Here is a 15,942-nt window from a genome sequence, read left to right as displayed (position 1 = left end):
GGAAAATTTGTTCGCAAGGACTGTGCTTTATCATTTTATAAATGTGCAATTTAGTGGGCAGCAGCGACGAATACTATTTCATCATCATTGTAATAATAAAAAGTTCAACAAATATTTTAAATAAAGTTCCAATTTAATCGATGAGAAATTCGAATCGTATCCTAATAAACATTGAGAATTTTGGGAGAAAATATTCAGAATATCTAATAAAACATCAGAATAGTTTCCGATTTACGGAGAAAATATCTAGAATTTTTTTAGAATTTGTTCCGAAAATTTTCAGAATCTCGAAACAAATCTCCGAAAAGAATTCTTTTTTCTTCAGATTTTCGAATATTTCTTCAGAGTGTTATCAGAAAATCTTTCGATTTCTAAACGAATTCGTGTAGAAACTAGAATGTTCTTTCCGAATTTCCCTCGACAAAACGTTCCGAATTCTGCGAACCGCTTCACACAAATTCGGACCTGTTTTGCATGCGATTACGGCATCAGAAATGGAAACTTGTGCAGAAAATACATCCGAATTCGGTACGATCTCGGCAAAAATTGTTGGCTGGGAAGCTACTCTAAAGGGACCTTCTATATACAAAACCCCCTTCTTAAGGTGTATTATATATAGAATCTCCTTTGAAAGTATCTTTTAAACACAAATCTCCTCCCAAAATAGTCTTTTATAAGTATAAACTCCTTTAAAGGGGTCTTCTATACATAGAAGCTAGTCTAAAAGGGTCTTCTTTAAATACATGTTCAACTAAAGGAGTATTTAAAAACTATTCATTTTAATTGGTTTTGTTTAGGGGCGTATGCATATTGCCAATACTTATACCCATAGTTAAAAAAGGATCAGGGATGCGTATGTGTGGGGTCTCCCGCATACAAAAGGCTATTTAAAAATAGGTCACTTGAAGATGATGTAAAAGTTATTTGCCTTCAGCTTTCAAGAGAACTTATTTCCTTTTCCTTCCCTTTTAAAACAAGACCTAAGTGGAAAAATAATAATGTCGGTCGATTGTTTTTTTCAAAAGACTTTCTGAACGTAAAACCTTCTTTGACAATATAGATCATCGTTGATGCTTTCAAATACTTTTTAAAAAGTGTCGTTATTATATTGTTTGGTGGCAGATAACTATAATTCTGCCCTTTCTGAATTCAGTTTATATTCCGAAGTGTGATTTATAATTTCAAGGTTACTAGGGTTTTCGTAACAATTTTAAAAATCCTCATAACTTCCACAATGTGGCTTGGATTTTAAACTTTAAACTATTTTTTAGCTGCTGAAAAATGCTGGATAAATGAAAAAATATAATATTACAATTAATCTACCAAAATCTATAAGATCTTTAGAAAGTAAGACTTTCAAATGAACTTTTGTCTAAAGGAAATCTTTTGAAAATATGTTACACATATAGAAGACCTTCCATTCAAAAAACCCTTCACGAGTCCACTGCCTATTGAAAAGTCTTTACAACGATATTCTGTCTACATAAGATTTAACAAATGGGGTTCTCTCCTTTTTAAATTTTGGTGTCTATACTTTTTAAAGGCCTTATAGATGATTTATCTGTGTATTCCTTTGTGATATGTTTCCTTCCTTCTTACTTCTTCTGCCAAAAAAGTTTCCTTTGAAATATTTGTCCTGCTCTGTTGTGTACCACACATCACTCCTCTTACTTTTAATATAATACCCATTATTGAATATAATTTATTTAAGTAATTAATTTAGTTGTGGTCTTAATGACGACTTATTTTTTTAATTCACACACACACACATCAGAATCCATAAATTTTATTCTTAATCTCAAGTTTATCTCATTTCTTCCTCTATCTAATTTGTTAATCAGACGTCACAAAGCAAAGCAAATGTCATCTAATTTGATTTACAAAAAAGGAAATTCAAAGTTTTCATGGGGATTGATTTACAAATGGATAAAATGAGTGAGGAACAATGGCATTGTGGAACTCTAAAATTCCTTCATATGTCAGCTTTTCAGGGTCTGTTTTTCGTTATGAATAAAGTTTGTTTGCTGTCAATAGTTTATCAGAGTTTAGGAAAACCTAAAAGTAGGCAGCGTACAAAATCAACTAATCATTTTAGAAATACTTTTAGCCACAAATGTGTGTGTTTGTATGTGTGTAGCTGCTGACTTGAAACCACTGTCAAGGGCCAAGAAAATTACCTAAATCATAACTTCAATGCCTTTACATTCCACCAAACAATGATTCGTACTTTTTTCCCTCGGATTCTTAATAAGCCTGATGTGTCCGATTTCATAGCATACACCAATATTTTGGCTTACTTACCATGTACATATATAACCCAAACTGCAGAAACATAAGCGCGGTAAATTACATATCGCAATGATTACAACGAAACTGCTACACAGACGAACACACACACATTTGTATGGGAACATTTTGCTCATATAAACCAAACTGACATTTCCGTTGAATTGTATAACGTTTTTGTTTTTACGAGAGCATTTGTTTGGCAGAGGAAAGTCGAAGGATGTTAGGGAGAGAGGTAAAATTCGAGGTTGGTGGCGGAATCCTGTCAGAGTAAATAAGGGATTTAACTGATTTTTATATTCATGTACGTCATTGATTTTCAGCATGTAATAGGATGAAACTGGTCCGATTCATTTTCATTCCTATTTAAATTTCTGTATTTTAGACTATTTTGAGGAATCAGATTTACTTTTTAAAATCGTATTTACAGTTTGTGAGTTACAAGGGTTTTTGTGAAAAAAAAAACAATGATTACACTGTGACACAAAATGGAACTCAAAGTCTGGGGGTGGAAAATTTATTTTGAATATGAAAGCCCTTGATGAGTATACTAAGAACCCAAAAGGAAATTTTCGAGATATCGCGCGATGAAGTTTTTGATTTTTTTTCCCTATAATACTTGGGAAAATAGCTCCATATCTCTGTTTGGCGTTGTTGTAGCTTCGTTTTGAGGTGACATGTCTTCAGTGAAATCGATTGGCGAATCTTTTTGTAGACAATTCCATTCTTCTAACTCAATCCCTTTCATGTCCTTTTCGTCCTTTATTTCTTGAACCGTAGTGAAAGTACCACAAGATGAGATTTTTCAGCATCCCAATATTCTACAAAAATGTTGCTCAGAAGATTTTAGGTACGGTTCCCTTTGACAACTAATCAATTTTGTCCCGTTTTCATTGTCCTTTTTGACATTTAATCGGTTTTGGTTCAGAAATAAACTATGTTTTGTTTTTCTGTATATTCGTCATTGGGTATTTATTGGTATGTACACATAACTATTGGTTATTGCTTATGTAGACATCTGGGGTGCTTTTGAAATATTTACCACAAATAGCTATTGTAATGATGAACACGTTAATAACAAATTTTCTTGGAGGATAGATCCGGTTGTCTCAATTTTGGAACCGGATATTCCGACATTAAAACCGATTTTTGAACCGGTTTTAAGTAACCGATTAAACTTATATGTATACCGTTAAAAAGCTTATAGAGTTGTCAATCAAATTAAATTAATTCGCTTCTGAAAACTTTGTTAGTTGCAATTCTAGAACAAAAAAACCGTTTTCTTAAACTGTTTTTAAGGAAAAATATCAATACGCGCAAATATGGAGATCAAAGGCTGGGGGGCGAACAATTCTTTTTGGCGATGAAAGTCGAACCCGGAAGGCCAGTTATGCCGTAGGTCAAACTTCTGAGTTATTGCGAAAATTTGCTTTTGGGTTCTTAGTATACTCATCAAGGGCTTTCATCTCCAAAAGAAATTTTCCACCCCCCAAATATGCTGCTGCACAGTGTTATTAACAATTAATACCCATAACTTTCACACTGTGGCTCGGATTTTAGATTTTATTCCTTTTTGGGAAATCTGAAGGGATGCTGGATAAACTTAAAATTTCATAATATTATAATACTCTGGAAATGTCCTTTGAGACGCTTGAAAAAACCATTCAGAAATCTTAACCGATCTCCCCTTGAAATATATACTTTACAATTTAATTTTTTAGAGGAAATGCAAGGAACCTTCAGATGGGAAAAGAATGCGTGGTTTTCGAGATTTTTCCAGAGTAAATCATGGATCCAACTTATTCTTATATTCGTTGATTGATCAACATATAAAAGGATGCAATGGAAATTTAAAGAGGCTTTGTATATATATTTGGAAATTTTCAACTAAAAACCGATTTAGGAAAGGGCCTCATTTTTTTAATCAAGTCTACTTTTTAAATTTAGATTCATAGAGTAGGAGTTAGAAGGGGTTTTGTGATTAATAACAAGCATACGCAATAGGGTACCCCAATTTTAAAATATGCATATCTCCCGAATTGTGACTTGAATTTTAGATATTAAAATTTTTGGATGTCGGATAAATGCAAAATATCATGATGATATTATTCTATGCAAATGCTTCATTTCTATTCTTTTTGAATCTAGTTGGATTCGTTGCGTAAGAGTTAAATGTGTTTTCGTGACACAACTCAATAATTAAGAACAATCATACGCTATGTTGAACCTAATTCTCATAACTCTAGAGTTGTGCTAAAGGAACTATATGGAACTCTCTGGTTCACTTCGCAGTTCCAATGAACCACATTTTTTCTTTGAACAAACTGCGTATACTAAATATCCCACGTAACATTTCATGATGTTACTCATACGTTTTGGACCTAGTACAATGAACTAGATTACCCAACTCTACATAACTCACTAACCCTGGGTTGGGTATTAGATATTAATACATGTTTTGACAGCTGAAGAGTTGTTCGATAAATGAAAAACATCACGATTATATTAATCTCTAATCTCTCTTTCGGTTTCTTGCAAACGTCGAAACTTCACACTTGCGAATTCTTAATTTGTTTCCATAATACCCTAAAAAAACAAGTAAAAAAGAATTAAGTTCGGCCGGGCCGAACTTTTCATACCCTCCACCATAAAATATCCATTCCTGTCCCTAACTTTAAGTGAGTACGTTAAAATGTCAGATAATGTACATAAAATGCTTCATTCGGGAGGCCCTTTTTTATGGTGCCTATATCTAACTGTTGACAATTTTTGGTTGGCTAGAAATTGGGAGGTACCGTTATATAGGGGTTATTATAAAACATGGGCCTATGTTGGCAGTTTTTGATGGGAGCCTTTAATGTCAAATAACTCCTAATTCGGTTAAAAAATTTAGCTAGAATCCTCAAAATATCGAAAATCGGTACATAACGTGGGAACTTCAAATGTCATTAACAGCTAGTTCGGAGGTATCTGGGCTATACGAAAATATGAACCTAAATGAACAATTTTTGTTGCAAAATTTTTGTTGACTTTTAAATTTCAAATTACAGAAAGTTTGTCCAAAAAATAAAGCTAAGGTACGGAAAATCGGGAGGTTTGTTTTGGGGCTATACAAAAACATGGACCTACGTTCGGTTAAACATTTTAAGTAAAATCCTCAAAGTACCGAAAATCGGGAAGTATCGTTATATTGGGGCTATGTTGAAAATTGTTGATGCAGATGTGCGGTGACCACTACAACCTTCAAATGTCAAATTACAGTTAGTTCTGTTAAAAATTTTAGCTAAAATTGCCAAATTACTGAAAATTGGGAGGTACCGTTACATGGGAGCTACATCCGAACATGGACCTATGTTGACAATTTTTGATAGAGAGGTGTTGTGACCACTAAGAACTTCAAATGTCAAATTACTGCTAGTTCGGTTTAATATTGTAGCTAAAATCATCAAATTACTGAAAATCGGGAGGTACCGTTATATGGGGGCTTTCTTGACAATTTTTGGTGGAGAGGTGTGGTGACCACTAAGAATTTCAAATGTCAAATGTTGAAATTACAGATAATTCGGTTAAAACTTTTTGGTAAAATTCTCAAAATACCTGAAATCGGGCGGTAACGTTATATGGGGGCTATTCCAAAACATGGACCTATGTCCACTAGTTATGTACGTTTATTGACATTTAAGAACCCTAAATGCCAATTGATAGCTAAATAGGTCTGAAAATGTAGCTACAAACGTCAAAATACCGCAAATCGGGGGGTACCGTTATATGGGGGCTATACCAAAACGTGGACCTAGGTCCACAACTTTTGTTATATAAGTTTAGTTACACTTAAGAACCCTAAATGTCAAATTAGAGCTATATCGGTCTGAAAATGTAGCTAAAAACGTCAAAATACCGTAAATCGGGGGGTACCGTTATATGGGGGCTATACCAAAACGTGGACCTATGTCCACAAGTTTTGTCACATAAGTTTATTGGCATTTAAGAACTTCAAATGTCAAATTATAGCTTCATCGGTCTGAAAATGTAGCTAAAAACGTCAAAATACCGTAAATCGGGGGGTACCGTTATATGGGGGCTATACCAAAACGTGGACCTATGTCCACAACTTTTGTTATATAAGTTTATTGATACTTAAGAACCCTAAATGTCAAATTATAGCTAAATCGGTCTGAAAATGTAGCTACAAACGTCAAAATACCGCAAATCGGGGGGTACCGTTATATGGGGGCTATACCAAAACGTGGATCTATGTCCACAAGTTTTGTTATATATGTTTATTGACACTTAAGAACCCTAAATGTCAAATTATAGCCAAATCGGTCTGAAAATGTAGCTAAAACCGTCAAAATACCGTAAATCGGGGGGTACCGTTATATGGGGGCTATACCAAAACGTAGACCTATGTCCACAACTTTTGTTATATAAGTTTATTGACATTTAAGAACCCTAAATGTCAAATTATAGCTACTTCGGTCTGAAAATGTAGCTAAAAACGTCAAAATACCGCAAATCGGGGGGTACCGTTATATGGGGGCTATACCAAAACGTGGACCTATGTCCACAACTTCTAATATATAAGTTAACTAACACTTAAGTACCCTAAATGTCAAATTATAGCTAAATCGGTCTAAAAATGTAGCTAAAAACGTCAAAATACCGCAAATCGGGGGGTACCGTTATATGGGGGCTATACCATAACGTGGACCTATGTCCACAAGTTTTGTTATATATGTTTATTGACACTTAAGAACCCTAAATGTCAAATTATAGCCAAATCGGTCTGAAAATGTAGCTAAAAACGTCAAAATACCGTAAATCGGGGGGTACCGTTATATGGGGGCTATACCAAAACGTGGACCGATATAGCCCATCATCGAACTTGACCTGCCTGCAAACAAAAGACGCACTTTCCCAAAATTTCAGCGTCCTATCTCCATTTTTGTGGATGTGGAATGATTACCACAGACGGACGGACGGACGGACGGACGTGCTCAGATCGACTTAGAATTTTACCCTGATCAAGAATATATGTACTTTATAGGGTCGCAAATGAGTATTTCAATGCGTTACAAACGGAAAAACAAACTTAGTATACCCTCCATACTATGGTGGAGGGTATAAAAATGGGTGCCACCGTGGTGCAATGGTATGCACACCCGTCTTGCACACATAAGGTCGTGGGTTTGATTCCTCGGCCAGGCAACATCAAAACTCTTTTCAACGGTGGCAAAATACCCCTCAGTAATGTTGGCGACATTTCCTGAGTATTTCAGCCATGTAAAACTTCTCTAAAAGTGGTGTCTTAGAGTCTAAGACTTAGACACGCCGTTCGGACTCGGCAATAAACTGTAGGTCCCATATCATTGAGGTAAATATGAATCGGGGTGCACTCACTGATATGAGAGAAGTCTCCCTTGTCCCTTATGGGATGTTTGTGGCAACTTTAGGGCCGACTGAGTCGCCCTTCCACCTTCTTATAATGCATCTTGTATACCTGATGAAGATATAGCTATCGATATGTTGCCTTCTAATCTAAAGACTTGCTTTCCAATAAGATAAAAGCTTCGTTATGCATAACATCTGGTATTTCCATTGATTTCTAACATATTTAAGAAAGTGGGAGTGGTCGGGTCTTATGGCTAAAATATGTATCCAGGGTCGGGGAAATGAACACGTTCGGTTCAGAAGTTTTGGAGATATAACGCATGTAAAAAGGTTGTTAAAAAATATAAATTCAACAAAATATATAGCCTATTGAAAAATGTGGGCGTGGTCATATTTTCTTTGCATAAAAACCTAAGTTGAGTTATGAAGAATATTTCAAAAAAAGAATTATCCACATCGGTCCAGCCGTTCTCAACTGAAGCCATTACCAAGGAACGACATTTGATTTTTAATTATATAGATATTGCATTTTTAAAGAAATACGGTATAGGGGAAGTACCCCTCCCCATCCGAAATTCAGCAAAATATGTAGCCTATTTTCGCCTGGGCTCTGTGCATTCCATGACAATTTCAGGAAAATCGGTTCAGTAGTATTTGTAGAAAAGATTAAAATTAAAAAAAGTGGGCGAAAAAGTGGGCGTGGTCAAATTATCTCTGCATAAAATTCTAAGTTGGGTTTTGAAGAACACTACAAAAAAAAAGAATTATCTAAATCGGTTGAGCCGTTCTCAACTGATGCCATTACCAATGAACGACATTTGATTTTTTTTATAAAAATATAGCATTTTTAAAGAAATAGGGTATAGGGGAAGTACCCCTCCCATTCCGAAATTCAACAAAATATGTAGCCTATTTTCACCGAGGGCCATCCCTGTACATTCCCTGACAATTTCAGGAAAATTAGTTCAGTAGCTTTATTAGAAAAGAAAAGATGAAAATTGAAAAAAATGAGCGGAAAAGTCGGCGTGGTCAAATTTTCTTTGCATAAAAACCTAAGTTGGGTTACGAAGAACATTTCAGAAAAAGAATTACCAAAACTGGTCCAGCCGCTCTTAACTGATGCCATTACCAACGAACGACATTCGATTTTAATTTTTAAAAACTTTTATACTCGACTACATAAGTGGACACCCTAAGCATATCCGGTATGCAATATGAAGATACTATGACTTCCCCTGATGAAGTAGTTACTGTAATAAAGTACTCAAAATACAAAAAACAACAAAAGCAAAGGATATAATATTTCGAAAACTAAAGCACAAAAAGGATAATTCTAATTTCAAATCGACTAATTTCAAATACAAATGGAATAATTGGAATTACAATTGAAATGTTTCCAATTACAAATGAAAATGAAATGAATAACAACCGACAGCGACTAACATTGATCTAAATTTTCATAACATTTTCTATGTCAATTTTTTTCGTTGGCAAGTCCAGGTTTTCTGACATAATAACAATCCTTTCAATGACTCCCAAAATTAGATCCAGTTGCAAGATGGACCACTCAAGCTCTTTAATCCACTTCTTAGATCGTGTTGAAAAGTTTAATAGCAGATAGTCGTTGTGATTGTGACTACAAGATAACAATTTTTTTCAGGCCAGTACTTCCTGATGTAAGGGTCCAGTAATGTCGCAATGTTTAGGGCAATTTTTGCGCAGAAGGTAAAATCATTGTCAAACGATTGTGTACGACATACCGCACCTATTCAGGGCCCTTATATGTGGGAACTTAATAATTTTCATTTAACACTATTTCACTTCATTGTGGCGTATAACTATAGACAATACTTATACGCCCCATATATTATTACCTTTACCATGAAAGCAGTACCTTTAATATTCTTCTCGAAGAAAGTATGAAAGTGTGGCTTAGATATTCTTCAAAACTTTATAACTGCAACTTTAACCTGCAAGAATGACTCGGTTGGGGACAACTTTTATAGTTTAACAAAACTGGGGTTTTAAGAATCAGAACTTTCTATGTCATTTCATTCTCTTCAATATTAAAGAAACCATTTTGTGTTATCTTTTCAAAATTTACTTTGCTTACCTTCCTTCTTTCATATCCCGCTTTCTATAAGGGTATGTACAATGTATACAAGTTTTTGGTATTATTGTCCTTTACGGTAATGGCTTAGCTTCTCCGTTACATGCGTTATTTCCTCCCACACAACTTTTCGTTACATTCACAAATAGAATTGTCATTTTTACAGCAATATAATGCAAGCGATATTATTTTTTATTTTGACTATTTTTAGGAAATTATATCTTTAAATCCAAAATTCTTGAAAACCTTTTCAATAAATTTTGTGCTTTTTTAATATTTGTGTATTCTTTTTTCACTTTTTGTAACCTTTATATCCAATTTTATTTTTAAAATTTCCAATATTTCATTTATTCATGCATTCATGCATAAACACGTGTTTATACGCGTTATGCTATGTGTTATTTTATATTTCGCAACCGTTTCGCACGTTCACACGTGAAGCATGTCCCACGTTCATTTAAAGACTAACATACATCCTGTTCTACGCATAGCGGTGCATATTTTGTTTCTTTTTGTTTGAGGGTAAGAAAGTATTTTAAGAACATAGAGTGGCCTTACGCGTGGAGAGCAGAGAGAAAAGTACTTATTTATACAATAGAGTGGGGCGATTTGAACACCATCACGGGCGCCTGGAGTTTCTGATTCTTGGGATTGTACTGAGCAAAAAAGTCAACTAGACCATATGTATACGGTGAAAATTGAGCCCCCTGATTTTGACTTGCTGTCATTTTATTGACCATTTTATTAGCTTTCTAATGATATACATATACCGTTAATCGGCTACTTAAAACCGGTTCACAATACGGTTTTAATATCAGAATATCCGGTTCAAAAATTTAGATAACCGGATCTATCCTCCAATAAAATTTTTTATTAACGTGTTCGTTTTTACAAGAGCTATTTATGGTAAGTATTTCAGAAGCACCACAGCCAATAACGAATATACATAAAAACAAAACATAGTTTCCTGAACAAAAACCGGGTAAATGTCAAAAATGACCATGAAAACGGAGAAATATCGTTTGGTCATCAATGATAACCGTACCTTAAATCTTCTGAACAACATTTTTGCAGAATATTTGGATGCTGTAAAATCTCGTCTTGTGGTACTTTTACTACGGTTCAAAAAATAAAGGACGAAAAGGACACGAAAGGAATTGAGTTAGAGGGATGAAATATTCCACAAAAAGATTCAGCATTCGATTTGACTTGTAATCTCAAAATGAAGCTACAATAACGCTTAACAGAGATATAAAGCTATTTTATCACAAATTAAGGGGCAAAAATTAAACCATTAATCACGCGATATCTTGGAACCTTGACCTATGGTGAAAATTTCCTTTTGGGTTCTTAGTACACTCACTAAGGGATTTCATCTCCACAAGGAATTTTCCACCCACTGACTTTGAGTTCCATTTTGTAGCACAGTGTCGTTAATCGATATTTTCCGAAAAATGTGCACTTTCTCGAGGCCATAACTAACTGAAGGAGAGTTCCAATGCTTTTGCGATGTACTAGAGAGTTCTTAATTATTGTCTTGGCTACAATTGCTGTCTGTGTGTTGGATCGAAAATCTCCGTGGTTTGGTTGTTATATGCCAAAATATCCAAAAATCCTTGAAAAAAACTTCAAGTCAAAATCCGGGGTCTCGATTTTCACCGTAGACATATGGTCTAGTTGACTTTTTTGCTCAGTACAATCCCAAGAATCAGAAACTCCAGGCGCCCGCTAACACTTTTTTCCTTCCATACAAATCGCCCCGGTCTATTATACAATTTGCCGGTACTCTTTAAGCTCAACTGGGTGGGCATTATAGAAATATAGAACAGGCGTGCACACCACTAACGACTTTCGTACCAACAAACTCCATGTATTCTCTCGTTACTTATGATTGGCGTTATTTAGAAAACTATAAATATCTCTTTTGGGAGTGGAGGAAAACACGAACCAAACGGAAACCACCTTCAGTGAGGTAGTCCTGGTATATTCGGCTGAATTGTGTGCTAAACAAAAGCTGTTATAATTCAATGCGATTTGATTCTCTCAGCTTCTCATATCATATATCTCTCAGCATTTTCATTGACTTCGTCAAGTATAACAGTTTTTGTGTACATGACTGCTTTAGGTAAGGGAGTCTTTGGGACAATTAATGTGTGAGAAAAAATTGTGTGGACTTTATTCTCTCTTTTTCGAAGTATCATTCGAAACCCACATTCAGTGAGACAGTCCTGGTATATATGGCTAAATTGTGTACTAAACAAATGTGTAATAATTCGATGTGGCACTCTCCCAATTTAATGAGAAACGTGTCAATGTCAATAGAGCAAAACTTGGCATGGAACGTTATGGTGTTACACATATGCCACGACTCTATGGAAAAGTTGTCATATGCATTCGACTCTCACAACTTGTCACAGAGCTCATAAGATACTGGTTTCAAGAAATATAACAGTTTTTGTGTGTATACCAGTTACAAAACAAAGAGTTTTGGGGCTGCTTGTATTAATTTTGGGACATGCAGGTTATGTGGATTTTATTCTCGCTTCTTCGAAATACCGGCAATTAGTTAAAAGATGCTACACACAAGTTAACTAAGCACAAGTTATGGTTCATTGTCTGTGGTCTTTAAGGAATGCTCACAAAGATATAACCATGAGTGATGAAATGGTGAAAGATATGACAGCGTTAACTTTTATTTGAGTGGTATTAGATAAATAAACATTGTAAAAAATTTTTTGTAAAAAATCTGAATGAAAAGTATTCGAAACATTAATTGTTAAAAACAATTAAAGCCGACCATGTGATACCCTGCTCCACTACACCTGGGCACTAGTTTCCACTGAATTTCTTTTATATGATTGCGATATGTTGATTGATTGATATACATGAAAACATACCAGCGATATAGCAAATACATACCTTACTGGAAACGCAAGGTGTTATTTTCCTTATATTATAATGGACAATGTGACCTTTTTGGCTACATATTATTAAAACAAGTAAAAACGTATCAGTCGACATTGCCGACAGAGATATACCCTCAGCCTGTGTGGATTGAAATACTTTTTTTCAAAAAAACTTACGTCTTTAGGGTGGTTTTCAAAACAATATGGATAGGATTAAAGCGCAAAAATTTGCGGGGATATCGATAGATAGGGTTTTTTATACCCTCAGCTTTTAGGCTAAAGAGGGTACTTACACTTTGATACGACCAAAAATGTGCCTCATCGATATAATTGTTTTAAACCCCAAGTATGTTTGTACGATATCCGTTTCAGAAAATTTTGAGTCGATCTAGCAATGTCCGTCCGTCTGTCTGTCTGCCTGTCTGGCTGTTGCGCACGTTAACTCTCGAACGGACCAATCGATTCGGTTCAAATTTTGGGTATCGAAATATTTTGTCCAGATTTGATTTAAGTTCGACGACGGGCCATATCGGTCCACTCCTTCCGGTACCTCCCCCACAAAGGTTCAACATTTTTCGCCAATATTTGTAGTAAATTATGGTTCCACCGAATAAAAATTCCACCGAATAAGGTTTTTGTCTAATACTTTTGTGCATTCATTTGGATATGTATCTACGGATTAAACTGCTTTGTCACTACAGTAAAGTGTCTTGGCTAATATTGTCATGGCCGTTCCTCAGCAAAATAGCGGAAGTAAGCATTTTGTCAAGCGACCCCCACCTCCTGACGTAGCTCAGTGGTAAGACATCAGCCTCGCGGTCATAAGGACCGGAGTTCGAGCCCGGCTCGGACCAATAATTTTTTTTTATTTTTTTGTTCTTCGGTAAAAACCGTTAGTTGGAGACTTCGAATTCTATATATTTTCTATGTATTGGTGAGAAATATTATTAACAATGGTCTCAATTAATATGAGAATATAGTTATAATTTCGTTAACTTACTCCGTTACCATTATTTTAAGGGAGATCAGTATGCCACTTAGAGTGCTCTATACCTGAATAATGCAGGAAAGAATTCTCTAAATACTTTCGGTTGTTAACGTTACAAAAAAACGGATAGTCTGTAATTTACATATCGACAAATTAAAAAGTGCCAGAACTCAAAAAAAGTATTGTGATTTCAATCTAAAGAAATCTTAACAATCGGCAAAAATAAGACATTACTCGCCAAATAAAAGAAATTTTTCTAATAAATACGAAAAACTTAAATAGAACTTCTTGGCACAAACGTTGCATTAAAATCTCTATCTTGCATAGATTTTTTTAACAATTTTCCGAAAACACAACCTATAACAAGTTGAAAATAAGATTACCGCCAAGTCCTCATTTGCGGCAATATTAGTGTTGTCCGTAAATGAGGCCACAACAGCTATCCTGTTTTAAAAAATCCTAAGAATTGGTTATTTCCTTGTCTTAGTGGGTTCCATACGATCAATGAACAAAAAACAAAACCGACAAAGTATTACCATTTTTTGCCGTTTGCGACAATTTATAGTTTGCTTTAAACAAAACCCATAGTTGGAACAAGCTAATCGGTGTCAGCAAACCCAAACGTGGCAATATCAGATTTACCGATATACATCATCCCCAAGACCAACACTGTACGATTCAACCGTGGGCAATCTCAGACACCAGCTCGCCACTTCACATTTGGCGATCAGTATCAAGATCGTGTGCTAAAAATAGATGTACAGCCCAACAGCTTTGTGTTGAGTACGAACAGTCAACGTGGAGCTTGCCTGCGATCGTACATAAAACCATTAAATAAGCAGCCGCATCAACAAGGGTGCAGTAACCTAAGTAGGCAAGTAGCAAGCAGGCCCTGTATCCGTACACAAGACGTAGAACATCGTGGGTTCGACTCCCGCTACAGGCAATTATTTACCCCTTTAAAAATTTGTACAAATCCTTATGAGTCCGCAAGTATTATCCGTAATAACATAATCATCATAATATTGTATTTGAGTCATAGACATCCTGAAACATATGCAAAAATTTCAATCATAACTATTAACACCCTTTACAGTAAATACCTACATAACAGCATCACACACACATAACGTACTTCGAGGCCTCGACGTTCGTCGCTAATGTGGATTTAGGAAAATCAAAGGATAATAATTACATTTCCATACAAGTATAATAACATCACAGTGAGTAAAACCAATTAACAAAGAAATAAGAGGTGTAAGTGTTTAAGCACCTACGAAAACATTTGCATATGTATGTAGGATAAACCAAAAAAAAAGAAAAAAAACAACTTAAAAAAGGATATTTGTAATTATTCTGAACAAGATAATTTGTAAAAAAAAGAAAAAAATATTGTCTTAGAATTGTCCTCTTCTTTCTATTCTTTCAAAGAACGATAAAACATTAATTTCATTGAAATATTAAAAGGAGTATATTCTCGATCCTTCATACACCTTATCTTTCCAAATATCCTTGGAATCTATTTAAAACCATTTAAATTTTTACTGTACTTTTTGGAAGATCTTAACGTTTGTAACTTCTAACTGAGAAATTGAAACCAGCATTCTGAACTCCCTATAAGTCCTCTTAAAAAAAAAAAAAAAAAAAAAAAAAAAAGGAAAAGAGGAAATATGTTGAGAATGATAATATTGTACGACTAACTTGTTCTTTTTATACCCTACACCACTATGTGGAAAGGGTATTATAAGTTTGTTTTGGGAAAAATTCATGTAACACCGCGAAATATTCTTGGGAGACCCCCAATGTGGTATACCAATCTTCATATCTCGGCGAGATAAAGCGATTTTGAGATGTGTGTCCGTCCGTCCGTCCGTGTGTCCGTCTGTCCATTATAAATTGTAATCAAACTACAGGCCGCAATTATGGACCGATCGTCACGAAATTTGGTATGGAGGTCGGTTTCACATCAGAATAGATCGCTATTTTAATTGGTGATGATCGTGAAATATTTAGCGGGTGAAATGGACCAAAAACATAATTTTTATCCGATTTTGCAGCTGCTCTGTAGGTCGCAATAATAGTCCGATCGCCTCGAAATTTTAAATAAGGTAAGAGTATATGACAAAGAAGAAGTTTGCAATTTGAGATGGCGATCAGATAATATTTAGAGGGTTAAATGGACCACTAATTTTGTGTGAAAATTGTGAAAACTTTTAATAAACAGCTTATATCTTTGTTCCTGAAAGACATATTCCCCACTC

The 15,942-nt window shown here is 35.0% G+C and overlaps 1 long non-coding RNA gene across 1 annotated transcript in view; it reads right to left on the bottom strand.

Annotated features, from left to right (window-relative positions):
• The window catches only part of LOC141399613 (uncharacterized), a 36,499-nt gene extending 26,273 nt beyond the window's left edge, over positions 1 to 10,226 (bottom strand). The window contains exon 1 of the long non-coding RNA XR_012411881.1: positions 9,791 to 10,226. This is a non-coding gene — a long non-coding RNA (uncharacterized lncRNA). The remainder of the gene's footprint in view (positions 1 to 9,790) is intronic.
• Between the last annotated feature and the right edge of the window lie 5,716 nt (positions 10,227 to 15,942).

Source organism: Musca autumnalis, unplaced genomic scaffold (genome assembly GCF_047663935.1).
Source record: "Musca autumnalis isolate F117 unplaced genomic scaffold, ASM4766393v1 scaffold_3, whole genome shotgun sequence".
Classification (NCBI taxonomy): Eukaryota; Metazoa; Arthropoda; class Insecta; order Diptera; family Muscidae; genus Musca; species Musca autumnalis.
Note: the sequence above shows the minus strand (reverse complement) of the source record. Positions and strands in the feature narration are given on the sequence as shown.